The sequence below is a fragment of the Dioscorea cayenensis genome, chromosome 17 (assembly GCF_009730915.1).
Source record: "Dioscorea cayenensis subsp. rotundata cultivar TDr96_F1 chromosome 17, TDr96_F1_v2_PseudoChromosome.rev07_lg8_w22 25.fasta, whole genome shotgun sequence".
Lineage (NCBI taxonomy): Eukaryota > Viridiplantae > Streptophyta > Magnoliopsida > Dioscoreales > Dioscoreaceae > Dioscorea > Dioscorea cayenensis.
Genome location: NC_052487.1, coordinates 17,452,780 through 17,462,858, shown reverse-complemented (window position 1 = coordinate 17,462,858; position 10,079 = coordinate 17,452,780).

Sequence of the window (10,079 nt, the reverse complement as noted above, 5' to 3'; positions counted from 1 at the left end):
TAGAATAATTAAAAGTGTTCACAACTCGAGACCATTAATTCCAAAAACACATCCTCTCTGAACTCATCTGCGACTCCTCTTCTCGAACTCGTTTTAGCCCCCTGCGGCATGGCAAGCGGGGACAAATTGTAATACCGAACCTTTACATATCCGTCTGGAAAATATATTCGCAGACACACATTGCATGTAGTAATTTCTCACAGTAGAATCTCGTCGGTAAACCCCAAACGTTTGTAATGTACGACCAAGTGTAAAGCTTTTTAAAAAGATTTTTGGGTTAAAAGAGTAATAGAAAAAGGATTGATATAAAAATATTTCTGAAACCAAGGACTGAAAGGTAAGGCAGTAGGGACCTTTTTGAAATATTGTGTTATACTCAGGGACCATTTGATAGTTTCCAAGGACCTTTTGAGAATACTATTTCATAATTCAGGGACCATTTGTGAGTTTTGCAGGGACTGACTTTGTAAGAAGTTAAGTTTTTGAGGGACTAAATGTAAATTTTTGGCTGAAAAACTTCATCGGGAGAAAAATCTAGACTCTTGAGTGTTCATCTTCTTCATCTCCTTCTCATTCTTTTCCCCGCTACAAGAAACCGTGAGTTAAAAACAAAAGAAAGAAAAAATCGAGCTGATGGAGCTGTCATTACTGATGGGAGAATAAGTGACTAAGATTGCTTTGTAAAGATTGCGATGTATTTATTTATCGCAGATACTTGAATGTATCGTAAAGATGTAAGTGCTGGATTTGATGAAGTAAAAACGATTTATTTGGGGCTGAAAAGCATGTTTAATTATCAGATTTACGAAACAGACTTTAAATTGCTGGGTAAAAACCTCAGATTCGAGTCGAAAATCGCTGAAATGAGACGGCGTCAATTATCAGTAGAATTATCAGATAGCACTCTAGACAGTGTCGTTTGACATTAATTGATGATGATGATGATTAAGCGTGTTAATGAAGACTGGTTGAATTGATTTGTTGGGTTTAACCAAATCGATTTGCTGGATCAAACCAAGTTGAAATTGATTTGGTTGAGTTGAATTGATTTGATTGTTGGGCTTGATCAAACTCGTTGAGATGGTTTGGGTTTGGGTTCAGCTTGATTTGGGCTATAGGGTTTTGGGCTCGAACCAAGTTGGTTCAATGGATTTTTGAATAAGAATTGAGTTGGTTCAAGTTGGTTCAGTTTGATTGAGTTTGGTTCAGTGCATTAAGCTTGGTTCAGTGCAATTGAGCTTGGTTCAATGGAATTGAGATTGGTTCAGATTGGTTTAACTCGTGCTTTAGCCTAAATCGAAATGGCTGTTTGCAATCGAAAGCCGCTGGATAACGCAAGGTCGGGTTTTTAACCGATTGAGTGAGTAGCTCAATAGAGAGTCTATCGTTGCTTTATCGTATTTTTATTTTGGGCTTAAATGCTGATATTTATTTTTTTATTATATTATTCTCATAGTGTTATTCGGGACCCTTGGGAGGGAGTTTCGCGTCTAGGAGCGAACCCGAGGGATCACCGAGTGAGTTTGGTAGTGGCTATTATTTTAATTGATTAATTATTATTATTTTGAAATAATTGTTTAATAACTAGTATTTTGAAAAATAATTATTTAAAGTATTTCATTTTTATCATGTTTAATTTCATGATAAGTGTTAAAAATATATGTATATTTACTTTGTCGCTGATGTTCCCCGATAATCGTATTGATACATCGGCCAGATAATTATACATATTTGATAATAGTGAAAATACATGTGATATGTGATTTAATTATTCAATCTCACGTATTTATTTTTGACTGGTTATATATGCTTTTTGATTTAGAATGATTTGTGAAAATCATGCGAGCGTTTTAAAATGTTTTACCAACAATATTTTATGGAATTGGTTTTCATTCCCCGAATAGGAATGGTATCACTGATCCGGATTTTACCGGTTTTATGCATCGTATACTTTTTCGACATCGGGCTCATGGAAATGATGTTTATTTCGCGACGTGAACGCTATGTCCCGACTAAGCACCATGATGCGATTTATACAGATTGTATATCGCTACATTTACATGTTGGTTCGATGGGCGACGCGGCTAAGGCCCGACTATCGCAGAAGTGGGTCCCCACTCGCCGCCCCTTTAGAGGTGGCGCAGCGGACCCGAAAGGCTGATTCGTCTGCATCAGCGGGAGCGTAGAGCCCCGATCGATGATACATCGGGATCCCGAGTCACCACACCGACCGCGGGCCAACGCCAAGGTTACGAAGACTCTTGGCGCTCCCAACCCAGTCGCGACTCGGCCTAGCCGGGGAGAGTTTTTCCAGTCTGGAATTGAGAATGGTTTTTATATTACTTTGTTATTTTGGGTCATGCGATGAGGGGCAGGCTCCACCGTCGCTTCTAGGAGGCAAAGCTCACAACAATTTGATTTTCCTAGAAAATTGATTTGATATCGATTTATGATGAATTTATGTTTCAAAAAGTTCTTTAAAAACGTATTTTGTTAGAATTCGTATTTTGAAAAAGTTGGAAAAATTATTTTGAAAAAGTTGGTATTTATATACTTTTATATATATCAGATTTGAGTATTTGAAATTATTAAGCCACTACCGACCAACCGAATGTGTCAGAATCGGGCAGGAGCAAGACCCTAGATCGCCTGCTCAAGTTTAGAGCTAGTCGTAGTTAAGTCCAAGACCGCAGCGGGTCCCATACTTTTCTTTATATTTGTTGGTATCGCTGATCTTCAGAGCTAGCAGTACTCCACAAATTTGAGTTATTATATTTGTCAGATTTCATATCGAATCCCCGCATCTGGGTAAAAGTAGTAAATCAGAATTAGAAAGTCTCGATTTTCGTTTACGAGATGTATGTCAGCTTTCCGCTAAAAAGGAATTTTTTAACCGACGGGGCCACATTTACCCCTAGAAGGGGCGGTGTGACATCTTTGCATCGTAGTCAGAGGTCGAGATATCCCCGTTGGGAGAGATCATGGGTCAGTGATCCGAGCCTAAGTTTAGAAGTCATGTCTAGACTTAGAGGTTTAGTAGTGATTAGATCGCAGTTAAGGGCCCAAGAGAAGTATTAGGAGTCTCCAACCGTTAAAACCCTAAGTCGCATATCGGGAATAAGGTCGATAGTAGGTTTCTGACATTCGAGGCAGAGAATCGAGCAACATTACACCGCGATCCCGATCACGGGTTGAGATATTTATCGAATCTGGTTTTTATCTAAAATAAGTTAACTAAAAGTTGCCAAAGAAGGGTATTTGGCATTCTCTTTGTCGACCGACACACAGCTGATTTGCATTGCGATTCGAAAGACGCTTGGACATACCTGCTTAAGAATACGGAGATTAGCCCGCGAGTAATCACCCTTCTTTATCATCTTTCGCTCGACTTTCTAGCGCGTGTCACGACGTGACATCGATTCGAGCTTCGATTTGTTTGGACTTTGGACGAATTATAGCCAACTCCTCCGAGTGTGGTTTAATCGTGTTTAAATAGAGGAGTAAGATCGACTCGCATTTTTCATCGCTGAATTTTGAGTGTCTTAAGGATTTTTCGAGTAACGGAACCAAGGCGTTCGAGACGATCGAGACGAGGACCTCCTCCAAGGTATAATAGAGAAAGAGTAGAGAGATATTTCTGGGAAGAGCAAAGAAGAGAGGAAGAAGAATGTGAGAAGAGAAGTTTGAGACGAGAAGGTAGAGAGGAGGAACCAACGAGGGAGTAAGAGATGGAAACCCATATCACGCTCAAGTACCCTCTAGCTTACTCTTGTCACTTTCAAAGATCTTCTAGTTCTATTATCGCACTCGGTAACCAAGAACAAGCAACGATCGATGTTTACGTCCCACAAGCTCGCTATGCTGGTAACCATGAATACCAGAGATTTTAGCTCTATAGTCGCTTCGTGAGTCGAGAATATCTACTGGAACGCTTTCACCTGCACGAGAGTCATACGCCGTAATGAGAAGCGAGGTACGGAGTTCCCGAGGAGTTTGCAGAATCGCATACGATGACGCCCATGCGTCCTTAACTACGGGCGCAGTTGAGCAATGGAACCGGAAAAGGTTGAACCGCAGTAAAACCGTAGACAAGGATGAGGTTCGGAGAGACGACGAGGACTTCAGAATAGTAGAATAATCTGCTTTTTATTATCGTCTAGTGCTGAGATGTTTGTCAGATTCTCACCCGTAGTATCTCCAGATGTATGTATTTCTACTTGGGAATAAGAAGTTGCTTTTTCACTCGGATTGTGGAAAAATACAAGATTATTTTATCAGATGAGTTTCTGAAGTGAGGAAGCCGTAGTAACACATCGGAAGAGTGTCAGAGCACCGTCAGTATAACACCGTAGAGAAGAGGAATCGTGTTCACTTTGATCATCGCAGACACTTGGACATCCCGACACAAGATTAGTTAATTTCATCGCTGAACGATTTGGAACAAGAGAATGTATTTGGAACAAGTGAACTCGCTGATATCATATTTATATGACATGCTAAGCGAAATTTTCGAGGACCTAAATTTTTCTTAAGGGAAGGATCAGAATACCTCGAACCTTTACATATCCGCTGAAAAATATATTCGTGGTATTACTACAATCAAAGTAAGAATTTTCTACGTAGTAATCTTGTTGAGAAACCCCAAGTGGATGTAACAAGGACTTACAGTGTAAAAGTTTTTAAAAGATTTTTGGGTTAAAGAGTAATAGAAAAGGGATTGATATAAAATATTTCGGAAACCAAGGACTGAAAGGTAAGGCGGTAGGGACCTTTTGAAATATTGTGTTATACTTCAGGGACCATTTGATAGTTTCCAAGGACCTTTTGAGAATACTATTTCATAATTCAGGGACCATTTGTGAGTTTTGCAGGGACTGACTTGTAAGAAGTTAAGTTTTGAGGACTAAATGTAAATTTTTGGCTGAAAACTTCATTGGGAGAAAAAAATCTAGACTCTTGAGTGTTCATCTTCTTCATCTCCTTCTCATTCTTTCCGCTATCAAAGAAACCGCGAAGTTAAAACAAAAGAAAGATGGGATGCGATGGAGCTTTCTAGTGCTGATGGAGTGAGAATAGGACGAAGTATTGTTTGGTAAGTATTGTGACTTTAATTATTTATCGTATACTTGAATGTATGCATGTGTGTATTTGGTGGATTTGATGTAGTTAAAAAATGATTTATTTGGGTTGAAAAAGCACGTTTAATTATCAGTAGATGATGAGATGTATCGAAATTGCTGGTAAAAACCTCAGATTCGAATATGAAAAATCGCTTGAAATGGAGATGAGGTTGCTAGATCATCGTAGATACAATTACCCTGAAGACCGAGATATTGGGTTTTGATTACATTAAGTTGATGATGATGATGATTAAGGTGTTAATGAAGATGGTTAGAATTGATTTGTCGGGTTTTAACCAAATCGATTTTAGTTGGATCAAACCAAGCTTGAAATCGATCTAGTTGAGTTAATTGATTTAGTTGTTGGGCTCGATCAAACTCAAGTTGAGATAGTTTGGGGCTTGGGTTCGATTGATTCGGGCTATGTTTTAACTGAACCAAGTCGTCTCAACTGATTTCTGAATAAAGAATCTGAGTTGGTCTGCTCGTTCAGTCTGATTGAGTTTGTTGCTCTATCAAAGACTCTTGGTTCAGCGAATCGAGCTCTGCCTCAATGGAATCGAGACTGCTCAGATCGGCTTTAACCGTGTTTCAGTCTAAATCGAGTTGGTTTAAGTCAAATTGAGCCGCGTTGATAATGCAAGGTCGGGTTTTAACCGATTGAGTGAGTGGGCCCAATAGAGAGTCTATTGTTTATTTATTGTATTTTTATTTTGGGTTTTAAAATGTGATATTTATTTTTATTATATTATTCTTGTTAGGTGTTATTCGATCTTGGGAGGGAGTTTCAGTGTCAGGAAGGAACCCAAGGACACCAGTGAGTAGTGAGTGGCTATTATTTAATTGATTAATTATTATATTTTGAAATAATTGTTTAATAACTAGTATTTTGGAAATAATTATTTAAGTATTTCATTTTATCATGTTTAATTTAGTGATAAGGTTAAAAATATATGTATATTTACTTGCCGTTGATGTTCCCCGACAATCGTATTGATACATCGGGTTTAGTATAATTATACATATATTTATGAATAGTGAAAATACATGTATATGTGATTTAATTATTCAATTCGATGTATTTATTTTTCATGGTTATATATGCTTTTGATTTGGAATGATTTTGTGAAATCATGTGAGCGCTTTTAAAATGTTTTACTCGACAATATTTTGTGGAATTGGTTTTCATTCCCGGAATAGGACGGTATCATGGATCCTGGATTTTTCATCGGTTTTATGCATTGTTATACTTTTTGACATCGGGCTTTGTGGAAATGATGTTTATTTTCGTGATGTGAGATGCTTGTCACCCGGATAAGGACCATGTGATGTGATTTATGCTCGATCAGTATTATGTGCTACATTTACATGTTGGTTTCGATGGGCGACGGGCCAAGGCCCGACTACTGCGAGAGTGGGTCCCCACGGGCCGGCCTTTAGAGGTGGCGTGGTGGACTGAGTGCTGATTTGTCGATCGTGGGAGCGTAGAGCCCCGATTGGATGATACATCGGGATCCGAGGTCGCCTAGCACGGACGGTGGGCTAGACGCCAGATTATGAAGACCTTAGGGCTCCCAACTCTAATCCCTTGACGGCTAAGTGGGGGAGAGTTTTCCAGTGTGGAATTGAGGAATGGTTTTTATATTACTTTGTTATTTTGGGTTGTGATGAAGTGAGCCCATAGCCCGCTCTTAGGAGGCGATCTCTCCGACAATTTGGATTTTCTAAAATTGATTTGATATTGATTTGTGATGAATTTATGTTTCAAAAGTTCTTTAAAAATGTATTTTGCTAGAATTCTGGTATTTTGGAAAAGTTGGAAAATTATTTGAAAAAGTTGGTATTTATATACTTTATATATACTGTATTTGAGTATTTGAAATTATTAAGCCACTCCGACCAATCGAATGTGTCATAATCTGCAGGGAGCAAGACCCTAGATTGCCTGTTCAAGTTTAGAGCTAGTCGAGTTAAGTCCAAGACCCGCGATGGGTCCCATACTTTTCTTTATATTTGTTTAGTATCGTGATCTTGTAGCGGTTGTACCCACAAATTTGAGTTATTATATTTGTTGTATTTCTGTATTTGAATCCTCGCGAGTTGGTGTAAAGTTGTAAATTGTAATTTGTAAGTCGATTTGGTTTCGAGAGATGTCGGGTTTCCAGTTAAAAAGGAATTTTTAACTGATGGGTGCCACATTTACCTCGGTAGAAGGGGTGGGTGTGACACAAATACCCCAGTCTTTCCCTCGGCCCCATTCCACTCAGTCCTGGGCTCAAGTAGCCTCTTCTTCTTCGCATGCTCCAGCTTCTTCTCCTCTTCATAATCCTGATCTACTTGCAAAATTAAAAAACTCTTCCCCGACTTTTGTCAAGTTTGATGGAGATTCTCTGTCCCGCGCTCATCAAAGGTTCCAACATGCTTTATTTGGTAAATTTTTCGGCAAACCGCCTCCGTTCGATCAAGTGAAGAAATCTCTGATAGATAAATGGGCTTTCGTTGGCGATCTTCAAATCTCTGATCTCCCGAACGGATTTTTGCTTATCCACTGTCCCTCTCATGATGCCTCGCAGCATCTCCTCACTAATGGACCTTGGTCTATTAATGGTCTTACTCTTCAACTTGCCCCTTGGAAGCCTTTCTTCGAGCCCGTCTTTGCTAAACTTACCACTGCTGCTGTATGGGTTCAGCTGTATAATTTACCGGTTGAATTATGGGATGGTGAGTCCCTCGATACCTTCACTGCTTACATGGGCAATTTGTTGAAGATTGATGATCTTACTATCAATTTAACCAGATCAAAATTTGCTAGAGTTTGTATTGATTTAGATCTCTCCAAGCCTCTAAGTCGCGGCTTCTGGGTTGGAGATGATTCTCAGAGAGTATTTGTTGTTGTCCTCTACGAAAGACTTCCTACTTTCTGTTATACCTGTGGGGTTATTGGACATGGATCTAAGTCCTGCCCTCAAGCAACAATAACTGAAGAAGGTAGAACTTCTCAACCCCTTCGGGATCCCCGAAGGTCGGCGGTCAGTTCTCACCGGTCTTCAGATACTGCTGCTGAGAACATGGACATGGATCAAGCTTCTGATCAACCTCACGGAGAGCACAATCCTCCAATTGATCCCCCGGATTCTGAGTTTGGCTCTTGGATGCTTGTCTCCCGCCGGCGAGGTCGTGCCCGGAGCCGTGGAGCTGGGTCCTTCCCTGTTTCGGCTTCTGATGGCGCGGCAGCCGAGGAGACAACGGCTCCCAACATCCCCCATGATGTCCCATCCCGAGGCACTTGGATTGGTGTGAAAAGTCATGGACACGGCGGTACTTTCTCTTCTCGAACTTCCCGATATCACTATTATAACACTGACCAAGTTCCAATGGAGGATTCGTCTGACCCACCTCCACTATCCGTTGACGACCTTGGAACAATACCCCCTCCAAACAATATCTCTGACAAAGGGGCCTCTCTCCCCATGATGGAACAACTTCCAATAACTGCGCCTCTTCTCCAGACAGCTGTTATCTCGTCTGCAATTGTCACCTCCATCCCCCCAACTCCACTACCTCGAAACATCCACTCTGGTTCCCCCCCACTGTTATCCGTTCTTCTATCTCGCCCTCTTCTCTCCCTGCTTCAAATCCCCTTGAGAATCCTCATTCCATGGCAGTAGATCGTGTTCTATCTGCTCTTGGTACTGGAGACTCGGAAGAGTGTGAATCGGGCGACGAAGAAGTGTCGGAGGGCTCTGATGAAGATATGTCTGAAGAAGATGATCCAAGCGACTCCATGACCCTCATTCATTACCAGACGGAGTCCCGTTGGAACGCTTTGGTGAGAAAAGGGTCCTTTGTACCTGGCTCTTCTCTGAAGAAGGGAAGATTGGAAGTTGGAGAATCTTCATCTTGATCCTCGTCTTCTTGATCTTTTTCCATGTTGTCACCTCCTATGGAAGTGCTCTTTCTCAGGATTGTTTTTGTTTTCTTCTCTATTTGTTTTATGGTTGGGACTAAGATTGTATGTTGGAATTGTAGGGGGCTTTCCTCCAAGGCGACGGTTAACCGCATCCGTCATTTGATGCAGACTCTTCACCCTTCTTTAGTCTATCTTGTGGAGGCTCGTGCTAATGCTGATCGTGCCGATCGTTTCTGTGCCATGTTTACTCGCAATTGGAATTGGGCCGCCTTACTTGCCGACGGGTTTTCTGGAGTTATCATTCTTTGGGATAAGCAGCTCGGCCAGGTTTCCCCGATTGCTGTGTCTCGCCGCACCCTCCATTTGGTTATTTCTTCGTCTCGTTTTACTAGCTGTATTATTTCTGTGATCTATAACTCTAATCACTTTATTTCTCAGCAAAAACTTTGGGTGGAGCTATCCAAAATTTCGGCCTTGAGCTTTCCTTGGCTTATCATCGGTGATCTTAATACTATTGTTTGTCCAAATGAGCATCGCAGTGGCTCCTTTCGTTATTACTCCTGCAAGGCTTCGGCTCTTACTGATTTCATTGACAGCAACAATTTAATTGATCTTAATTTTTCAGGGTGTAGGTATACTTGGTGTAACAATTAGCGGGACTTTCCAGACGCTGGGCCCGTTTGGATCGTGGTTTGGTTAACCTTGCCTGGTTTTCTAGTTTTTCTTCTTACTCTTTAGTTCATTTACCTCGTATCTCTTCTGATCACGCCCCTCTCTTCCTGTCGCTTTCTTTACTTCCCTCTCGGCATAAGATTAACTTTAAGTTTAGTAATTTTTGGCTTGAATACTTGGGTTGCATTGATGCTGTTAGGGAGGCTTGGTCTTCCTCTCCTAATGGCAATCCTCTTCATGCTTTTACTCATCGTTTATCCCGTGCTCGTACTAATATTAACTCTTGGAGATCTGCAGCTCTAACCCCTCTGGACGCTGCTATCAAGGAGACGGAAGACCGTATTCGTTTTTTAGAAGCTGTTGATTCCCCTAATATT